Source organism: Miscanthus floridulus, chromosome 9, assembly GCF_019320115.1.
Source record: "Miscanthus floridulus cultivar M001 chromosome 9, ASM1932011v1, whole genome shotgun sequence".
In the NCBI taxonomy this organism is placed as follows: Eukaryota; Viridiplantae; Streptophyta; class Magnoliopsida; order Poales; family Poaceae; genus Miscanthus; species Miscanthus floridulus.
In genome coordinates this window covers 25,515,151-25,526,008 of record NC_089588.1, presented here as the reverse complement: position 1 = coordinate 25,526,008, position 10,858 = coordinate 25,515,151, and positions in this window count along the sequence as shown.

Here is a 10,858-nt window from a genome sequence, read left to right as displayed (position 1 = left end):
GGGGCATACCAGGCTGGGTATGGGCCTCATCCCCAGGGTGTGTGCTATGCTGCGGGTATTAGTGCCACTTCTGGAGATGACTCCATAACACTTGGGGGATGAAATCCTTAGCGGCTGCTCCTTATTAGAACGACTAGGGAAAAGCTTCGTAGTGTACCCTGCCTGCTCACCTTGGAAGTGTTTTGGGAGTAATTAACCCGGACATATGGGCAACACGACTCATGGTGAAAGTGTACAACCTTTGCAGAGTGTAAAACTGGTATATCAGCCGTGCTCATGGACACGAGTGGCCTAGATCCTTACTGAATAGTTGGTTACTTGGATGGTTTGGGTTACGATTAAAATTGCTGATATCTCTAATCACTCATATTCGGGAGCCTAAGCATAACTTAGCAATTTATGATTAATAATTAAATATGACCAACTAAAAGTGCTTACCGCAGTTCAATCGTGTCAAGCCTTTTGAGCCTGCATCCCCTCATGTTATGCTTGCTAAGCGGTAGTAGCTTACGCTTGTTTTATTGCAATACTTTGGCAAAATCCCGGATAGGTACCAGATGGAGGTTCTTCAGTGGAGTCTTCCAAGATGTGTTAGGCTTGTGATCACCCAGTTGATTATTCCTATGGTGTTAGAGGCTTCGCTAGAAGAATAGAGTTATAGTATATACTGTAAAATAAGGTTGTCTTTTGTAACAAATATTTATGCGCTATGTAATAAAGGCATTGTCTTTGATATTACCCCTTCATTTGTAACTGTATGTGTGATTTGAATTCCTGGGCACACATATGGTGTGTATCTGGTTTTGTCCTTAAAATCAGGTGCTACATGTTAGGCCATAAACAACACTATAAAGGACTATGATGGCATGAATAACATTTAAAATTAGCACTACGTCAATTACGATGGATGTTAGAGATTGATATGAGATCATTGATGACGTAGAGGTTCCAACCTCGAGATGACATTAATATCCAAGACTTATAATGATTGTTTACTTTAAAGGCATCCCAGTAAGATATAACCACATATGGTATGCTCTAACCTCCGTAATTCTCAAAATGCTTGAATTATTTCAACAAATTATATGTGCAATAATGCTTATATAATCAATATAGATATGTGGAACATTTTAGTTAGAATGTATAAATATCTAAGGCAAAAACTATTATAAATTATATGTCATGGTCATTAATATAATATTAAATAACATAATATAATGTATGAGTCATTAATAAAATATTTTCATGATTAATAAAACATAATATATATATTAAGCACACATGTGTACTTGATGTGCATATATTTACTTCAATCAAATTTTAATATATTTATATTAGTATAATTGCACAATATAGGAACATTTTTTAAATTGAACTCTAGTGCTAATTGTATATTTTATTTAAATTTTAGGTTTTATTTTATTAAAAAAATTCTAGATCCTAGGCTACCCGTTAATTTTGACAACAGCATAAATAGTCATTTCAGCTTGCATCATCACTCAAGATGTTGGATTTCTTTATATCAAAACATTATATATCATATATGTGTAGTATTATTATTTTATATACTATAGACTGTTTAAAATTAAATTAGGAATATTAGTATATTAGTCAAAATGTATAAACTTATTTGGAATAATGACATAAAAATTTATTATTGTGGAGTATCAATATAACTTTAAGTGAATTCTCAATGTCATTGCTTTGTGTTGTTAAGGGACATTAAATAAATTAAAATAAATATCTATCCTCATGCCTACATATTTATCTGGACAACATGAGGGAATGCATGATTGTTCTTACTTTTAAATTAACATATACCTATAGTACTTTATGAATATTGGACGACATTTCATAATATACTTATTTATTAATTACATGAGGATTTGAAATATATTTTTATCTATTTTTTAATAATGGCTTGAGGTTGATATTTACTTTATTTTAACATACATAATGGCATATATGATAATTTGAATGCAAACTTAGTATATATTTTTTATTTTCTTTCGTAATGGTAGATGTGAGTAACATAAAAATATTAGGATATTTTAAATTATTTTTTATAATGGCTGAGATGGATGGTTTAGGAATAAATTTAGAGCATTACTTTGAATTGTCATTCAAAATTATAAACGTGGTTTATTTATATGCTAATTTGAGGGTTATGTTGAATTATCCTTAATCGATAAACAATGAAATTACAGGAAAAATGCCAAACAAATAGTTTTTTGTTTTGGTGGGGTTGACAAAAATTGAATCTATTTTAGACAGTCAGTTGTCACACCTCTTTTACCAGCGGTCAAGCACTAAGTGTATGTATTTTGTTGAGGTTGATAGATTATACCCTTTACATGCTTTATTAATAGACTAACTTTATTTCTATTTGATTTTTTATTAAAATATTAACTAACCACGAATGTTTTGGGCTGATATCTTACATATTATAATACATACCCAATCGTTAATGTGATCATGAAGGCCAGATATATTAACCAATCTTTAGTATGATCGTAGTATCTATTAGATATTTTATCATTAATGAACGGTCAATTAAATATTTCCTCCTTTGTGGCCATTTTTTTTTGGCAATGATAGTTAGGCTAACCGTTAGCCCTGAGGACTAATATTTTATTAATATATTAACCAAGCTTTAAGGTTATCGGTAGTACCTATTATATTGGATATTTTATTAACCAACTGCCGTTCAAGATTTTATCCCATGTGGCCGGAGATTTTTCAGCAATGATATTTTAGACTATTTTTTATTTATAACGATGGAGGCGAGTAACTTCTTTGAAAAAATAAAATAGACCTCACAATTATGGATAGTTATAGTCTTCTGATTAATGGCCTGATGTTTCTGATTAATGTGAGAATTTCTAGCATTTATCTTTTTTTCTAGCGCGTCTTGTGAGAATTAATGTGGAGCCTCCGTTGGGGCCTCTAATTAGTAATAGTAAGATAAGATAAGATAGGTACGCATATTCTTATGTATAATGTGTAATTAATTTATTCCCTGTTTTTCAACTGCAAAGCAGCCCACAACGGCATAAAAAATTCTGGCCTTTGGACTCAGCTGCTTTTGCATGTCAAACCTATGGTTGATGCAATTGTCTGCAGCCTAGATACTTTGTATATCACGTTAAATCAAATAACCAAACTGTTAACTTCATTGATTTTTATTAGTAGTCATATTGCCAAACTGCGGAAGAAGAAAAGTAAAGACTGTTATCTTCAAATGATTTTTTTACTTTGTTTAATTAATTATTAATTAGTCAATTAGGTGCTGGTGGCGCGGCGCTATCACCAAGTTGACGAGAGGATGAAAATTTCTGGAGAAGGTTTTAGGAGAGAAACGAGAAAAAAAAGACACAAACATTTGTGGTTATGATTTATTGTGCCAGCAGGAATTCTCTCCTTTTGTCACTCTCTGTACTACTCTCCTCCACTAAGCAAAGCACGGACCACAGAGAATTCATATAGATAATTTCATGAGCAGCGCTGCTGCTGGAATCGGCTCATTTCAGGCCAAATCTATCTTTTTATAGTTTTATACGCACTTTGGCGATCAAATGGTCTTCATCATCTGGCTTGTGATCCTAATAAGCAGCTTATTAGGATTCTCTGTAACAATCGCTGGGTCATCCAAATGGCGCACTCTCCTCATCGAATTTCTCCAACAACAACAACAACGACGACAACCTGTCAAACCACAATCTCCCGGATCCGCTCCCAACAGAAATATTTGCAGACTGTACGACCTTTCTCTGTATCTATCACAACTATTTCTTCTTAACATTTGCAGTCTGCCATGAGTCCATGACATTAGCAGCGTGAAAGAAAGAACCTAAACCAATAATACGGGAGTAAAGGCAGAGTGAACAAACAGTGAAAACAGAGCAAGTCTTGTTCTGTACTCGTACAAGCAGTTGGCAGAATGTACAGATGCAGATCAGCGAAAGGCCAAAATGCATTAGTTGAGGCTTAGATTTGCAGTCTCCCAGCTGAGGCTTAGGCCTTGTTTAGATTGCCTCTAAATTCCAAGTTTTTTCACTCTCTCTTCATCACATCAATTTTTAGACGCATATATGGAGCATTAAATGTAGGTAAAAAAAATAACTAATTACACAGTTTGGTTGTAAATCACGAGACGAATCTTTTGAGCCTAGTTAGTTCATGATCGGACAAAGTTTGTCAAATACAAACGAAACGTACTACAGTGTCCAGATTACAAAAATTTGGAATCTAAACAAGGCCTTAATATCAGGTCGGAATAATCCGTTTACATGTTGGATACGATCCATCTGTATGCTGGCAATAAATAAATCAGTCGCCGTGTGTGTTACACAAATATACCTGAAGAGTAGGCAGACAGTCTGCCGCTTGTCCGCAGAGGCATGTCGCCGTACCGTCCACTCCTCTTCCACGGAACGCCTTGTGTAAAGCACGTACGAAAGTTTCGCATGTCGGCGCATCTTCAGATGATTGGGCCTTGTTTAGAACACCTCCAAATTCCAAGTTTTTTCACTCTCTCTCCATCACATTAATTTTTAGCCGTTTGCATGGAGTATTAAATGTAGGTAAAAAAAATAACTAATTACACAGTTTAGTTGGAAATCACGAGATGAATCTTTTGAGCCTAGTTGGTTCACGATTGGACAATATTTGTCAAATAAGACGAAAGTGGTACTATTTATCAGGTTGAAAAAACTTTCAATCTAAACGAGGCCTTGATTGGAAAGTTTGGCGCATCTTCAGAGCCCGTACGGCCGTGTCCGTGTATACGGAATACTCAGTAGTACTCCCTTGGTTCCTTTTTATCTGTCGTTTGCGCTTCCTAAGAAACAACTTTGATTAAATATATATTAAAAAATATTAATATTTATAGTACATAATTAGTATCATTGGAAAGATATTTGAATCTAGTTTTTTAATAAATTTATTTGGAGATACAAATGTTGCACGTATTTTCTACAAATTGAGTCAAACTTGTGGCACGAAAACCGGAAACGACGAGGGACAGAGGGAGTATACCTCTACGAGCACCGGTCTTTCCGTCCACGGCTCCAGTACTGCACGGCCCGGCGGATGCCTGTTCGTTTGGCTGTGGCTTGTCGTAAATGATCGTAAATTTTCAGCCGGAACAGTATTTTTCTCTCACACAAACCAGCCAGCAGTACTTCTTCACAAACCAACAACGATACGAACCAGCCAACCGAACAGGCAGATGTCGGGCGCCCGTATCTGTCGACGCCGTACCGGCTCATTTACGCCGCCAAACCGTGTCTGCTTTGGCGTCAGAGAAGAATTCAAAGACCGGCAGGCAGCACGGGCTGACGCAGCAGCGAGCCAGCGAGGAGCGCTCAGCTCCCGTCCAGGCCAGGCCACCACGGCTTATCGCATTCGCGCCATGCCTTGCCCTTGCCGCCGTCCCAGCTCTCGAGTCTGGACTCTGGACCGCGTGCGTGCTGTTGCTCCGAGTGAATGAGCCGGGGACAGCAGAATTCCGACAGGATGCAGTACCAGGACCACCCCCCAAATCCAATCCCCCCCCCCCCTGTTTTTTATGACAGCCAGAACATGTAGTCATTTTTCATTGGATGAGAGAGGTCTGGGATTATGTAATAGCCCTGTTAAATAAGAATGAAGGAGCCCCAATCTGCCTCACCTCTTGCCATTTTTCATTCTATCTTCTTAGGTTTTCTCCCTCTCTAGGTTCTTCTCGAGTGGTCCACCGATGAACTCGTGTCCCGGGGTAACTAAACCTGTGATTTTGAGAGCGTTTTGACTCGTTCTTATTGATTTGAGATGGACTAGGACGTGAGTTGGTCCCTTCCACCGAAGGATTTCATCTAATTCCTCACGAGTTCATAGATCGGGGCGAATCAAGTTCTAGGGTTGAAAAACTAGGGTTCGTCGCAATTTTCTTTATTTTCCGTTGATTGGTTTTGTCTTGGGCGATGATCTTCTAGGAGTAGCTTACCAACTCTGTGGTAATCCTGTCTGTAAAGTTTCAGGTCATTCCGAATTGATTTGATCGAGTTTTGGGTGTTGAATCGATTTTTTCCGAGAACAGCTCGAAAATACCAGACTTGTCCGGTATGAATGTCGGACGTCTCCGGTAGGACAAACTTTCGATTTTGGAGCTGAAATTTTGTGGAGGCCTACCTCAAGTTGTCTAGGGTCTGTGGTTAAAATTTCATAATTTTTGGACACCATTTGATAGGGTTTTTGATTTTTTTCCTAAAGTCGCTTTGTGCTGGTCAGCATACCGGACGTGTCCGATATTGGCTGACTGCACTCTATTCGGTAGCTCTTCTTTGGTCGTTTAACCTTCGATTCGTGTTCCGTCTTTTGCGATGGGTTTCTACCATTCCAAAGAACTTATCTAGGTACCCTTGTGACCAGTTAGCTTGGGGATTTTCTCTCCTTTGGTTCGGGAAACGCTTCGTGCTTGTTTGTGGTGTCCCGCTATGTTCATAGGGAACATCCACCCTCTCTTTTGGGTCGAGAGCATCATGGTGATTGCTTCGCGTGTTTGGCGGTGATTTTAGAACAGCGGTCAAAAGTTTCGAAAGAAATTTACGGCTCCCATTCACCCCCCCCCCTCCTCTGGTCGCGTTTCCGGTCCTTCAATTGGTATCGGAGACATTTAAGGATCATTCCACCTTAATCGGTCCGTGATCCACGAAGGCGACATAGAGCGCGGTTCCATCAAACCGCTGTTCTTTGATGGAACAGACTACCCCTATTGGAAGATTCGTATATCGGCGCATCTTCAGGGGATTGATTGGAAAGTTTGGGAGATTTGTGAGAATGCTAATTATGTTGTGCTTGATGCTCGCAACACTCAGGATAAAATTGATCAACACAACGCAAATAGCAAGGCTCGCAGTGTTCTCTTTTTGAGTCTTTGGCTTTCTGAGTTTGAGAGAGTCTTCGATTGTACGACTGCTCGAGAGATCTTAGTGAGGCTTTAGAGCTATCACAAGGGAACCACACAGGCCAAAACCAGACTCTTTGCCGGAGCTCCGCGACGACCGCCTTCTTCCCCTCCCCCTCCTTCTTCTGTGGCGAGCTCTGGCCATGGATGCCTCCACTCCGACTTAACTCAGCCGCCTGCGCCGCCAACAGGACCCTAAGCCACCCTCCCACCGTTCCCACCGCCTGGTCGGCCTGCCTCCCCCCGAGTCCTTCTCTTCTAAGCCCAACGGAGTTGGGGAAGAAGAGAGGGAGAGTCGATGAGAGAGAGAGAGAGAGGGCACTGCCGCTACTGGAACCCTAACGCTGCCGCCATCTTCTTCTTCGTCTCCGGCACGGGCACGCATGCGCGACACGTGGAAGGAAGAGTGTGGGCAGACAGGTGACTGATGCAATTGCTAAATTTCAGGCGAGAATGCAAAGGAGTAAATCTGTTCACAAAATCATAGTATTATAGGTCCACTGTGAAATATGATAAAGAAACTAAGGAAACAAATCGCAGAGGACGGAAACCTAATTAATGACTTGGCAGGTTACACATGAACCACTACCAGACTCCCGGCCTTTGCCGAGAGCCCGAAGCTCTCGGCAAAGACGAGTTGACGCTCGGCAAACTATTTGCCGAGAGCAGCTCTCGGCAAAGAGCCGTCGGCAAAACATCTACCGGCAAAGGATTCTTTGCCGAGAGCCCCTCTCGGCAAAATATTTACCGAGAGTAATGTCAAGGCTCTCGGCAAACTCTAGCTCTCAGCAAACTGGCGCGCCCTAGTAACGGCCAACCGACCGCTAACGGTGTGACAGCTTCTTTACCGATAGCGACCGTCGGCAAAGAACTTCTTTGCCGAGAGCGACCGTCGGCAAAGAATTGTTAAAAAAAAGATTTGCGGTCGAGGGGGTTTTCAAAAAAAAAATAGGTTTGCCGAGAGCCGACCACCAAGCTCTCGGCAAAGAGGCAGATTTGCCGAGAGCCCTACTCTCGACAAAGAGTCCAGAGAGCATTTTTTTATTTTTGTTTATATTTCCAGCTTCAACAACACATATTTCACAAATATAACACATCATCCACATCACATATATCACAAATATGTCATCCACATCACATGTCTCACATTATAATCCATCTAAACATCTCAAATCCAACGACACATGTCCATCTCAAAGTGCTAAGTTCATCTCACACAAGTTCATGTCACAAAGTGCTAATACATGATGAAGAACAACAGGTTCACCCCCAAGGCTCCCACCCTCCCGATGGCGGCTGCTGCTGCGGCGGAAGGTGTGGATACGGCTGGTACCCCGACCCTCCTGACGGCTGCTGATGCGGCGGAAGTTGTGGATACGGTTGGTGCCACGACCCTCCCGAGGACGGCTGCTCAGGCACATCATTCGAACCCGCAGATTGATTCTGCACAAAGGAGAAGAAAAATTAGTAATTATAGTAATACTAAGGCATATAATTGTAATCTAAGCGTAGACAAGTCAAAATTTGCTGAACTAGGTATAAAATTGTAATATAAGTCTAGACACATCAAAATTTCGGCAGCACCTCCCCTGCACGGTGGGGTTTCCAAAACCTGCAAGAAAACCAACGGCACGATGGCCGCCCACCACATATCAATGGCACGATGGCCGGCACACATATATATCAACGGCATGAAGGCCTCCCATCACATCAACGGCACGATGGCCGACATGTACAGTAAAGAGCTTTTGTTAGAGAAGTTGAACTCACGTATGAGTAAGGTGGGTATGGGTAAGGCGGTGGAGGAGCGAACAGCTCTAGTGGCGCTGGACGACCCATCGTGACGCCAAGACTTGCCACGTACTTAGCCAAGGCGTCAAACCTCGCCCGCTCGGCCTCCCACCTCTGTCGCTCGGCCTCCCGCTCCCTCTGTCGCTCTTCCTCCACCCTAGCCTTATGCTCCTCGAGCGCATGCACCTGGGCCTATAATTTTTCACCGCATTGTTACAAGCAATTTCGAGGAATGTAAAACCAATGAACGACGAATAAAATAGAAATAACCTGTAGTGCTGCCACACGATGCGTCGAAGTGTCCTGCCTTGGGCGTATGGGCACGCTACCGCTCGTGCTGCTTGTCCGGACCTGTGAGAGAGTGGGAGTGGTGTGCGGGTCGAGCGTGCTGTTGCCAATGAGGTACCACCCATGCTTCTTGCCTCCTCCCACCCTCATGACGATGTCACCGTCAATGTCCGCGGTGTGCGGATCCCAGTCTGCCCCATGGACTCCCCTTGCCGCCTCGGTGTACTGACTGATGCGCTCGGGGATGCTCTCGTTGGTGAATGACTCCGCTGGGTCGTCCGGGTTCTAGTTGATGTTGTCTGTCGCCTTGCCCTTGTGGGCCAGAACCCATGACTTGAGCTCTCCGCATGGCTAGTTTTGATGTGCAGCCGACTGCGAGAAAAACAACAAGACGATTATAAATCATGCAGGAATAAACGTCTGAAAGAATAAATGAAGCTACACCAAGTCACGTACCCATCTAGCCCCGAATTCGTGGATGTTAAGGTTGCCCTGGTGGTGTGATACACCTGGCATCAGCAAACGTCGTTCCCGAAGGACGGTGTGGTTATCCGCCAAATTGCCACTCACCCACCTGTCGACCATCATCTGTCAGGCCCGCGTTTTATTGGCGCACCAGCCAGGAGGCACCTGTACGACATCAAGTACATTGACAGATATAAGAACAATTCAAGCCTACCCAATCTCAGAAGAAATCAATATTGATGTTGTATATTTACCTTCAGGTACTGCTCTTTGGTCAGATGCATTAATCTTGCATCTTCTTTCTTTACCTTCCGATGCTCGTAGACGGCACAGTAATCGATGATGGCCTAGAGCCGCGCCTCGTAATGCATGTCTGAGATGCGACCTCTAAAAGATTTGGCCGACGCCTTGGCCGCCCTCGTCTCGTAGCCCTCAGCGCATTTGAAGAAGTCCTGCATTTAGAAAAGATGTATCAATACATTGGTTTAAGAAACTCTAGCGAATGCAATGTATTGAGCAAAGTAGTGGGAGGAAGACTTACCCAAAACTCGCACATAACCCGCTCCGCCACACTTTCGTACGTGCGGCCCGTCTCGTCCTCCGAATCAGGGGCGGCGACGTAGTGCTCGTACGTGTAGGCCGGCTCCAGAGCTTCGGCGTAGCGAACCAAGCCTGGGAAGTGTTCCCTACAGAGAAGACCCAGGATGCCATTGGGCAACCTTTTGTGAGCACCTGGGACCACGACATTCCAAGACCTGTGTAAGTGATTAAGAAAAAACTATTAGTTTCCATTGTGATTCTATCATATGTAGGAGCAAAAAAAATGTAAAAGTTACGTACTTTTGCCCAACGGGTCGAATGACCGGGCGTAGAACCTCAGGTATTGGCCGCTCAGGTAGGCTTGCCGGACCTTGTTGGTAGACACCCGAGGTTTCGGTGGAACTGGAACCTCCTGCCTCGGCCTCCTTCTCGTCCTCCCGCTCCTCCTGCTCGTCCAGCTGCTCGGCCTCCTGCTCGGCCTGCAGCTCGTCCTCTCCCTGCTGAGCCTGCTCGTCCACCTGCTCTTCCTCCCGCTCCTCCTCGGGCTCTGGTGCTGCTGCTGCTGCTGCAGGCTGAGGCGGTGGCCCCCTAGGCCTCCTCCCGGCCGCCCTCCTCCTCCTCCCCTGAGGTGGTGCCGACCCCCCAGCTTCACCTGAGGGCCCTGGTGTACTGCCCCCCATGTCGTAAAGCGACCTGACCGCCCGCAAAGCTCTGCGGCCCGCCATCTTTGCACAATCACCTACAAGACATAAACAATAAGATCGGATTAGATGGATCATAAACAAGACATTATTATAAAGAGATGCAAAATAAATAAAGCATAATTAA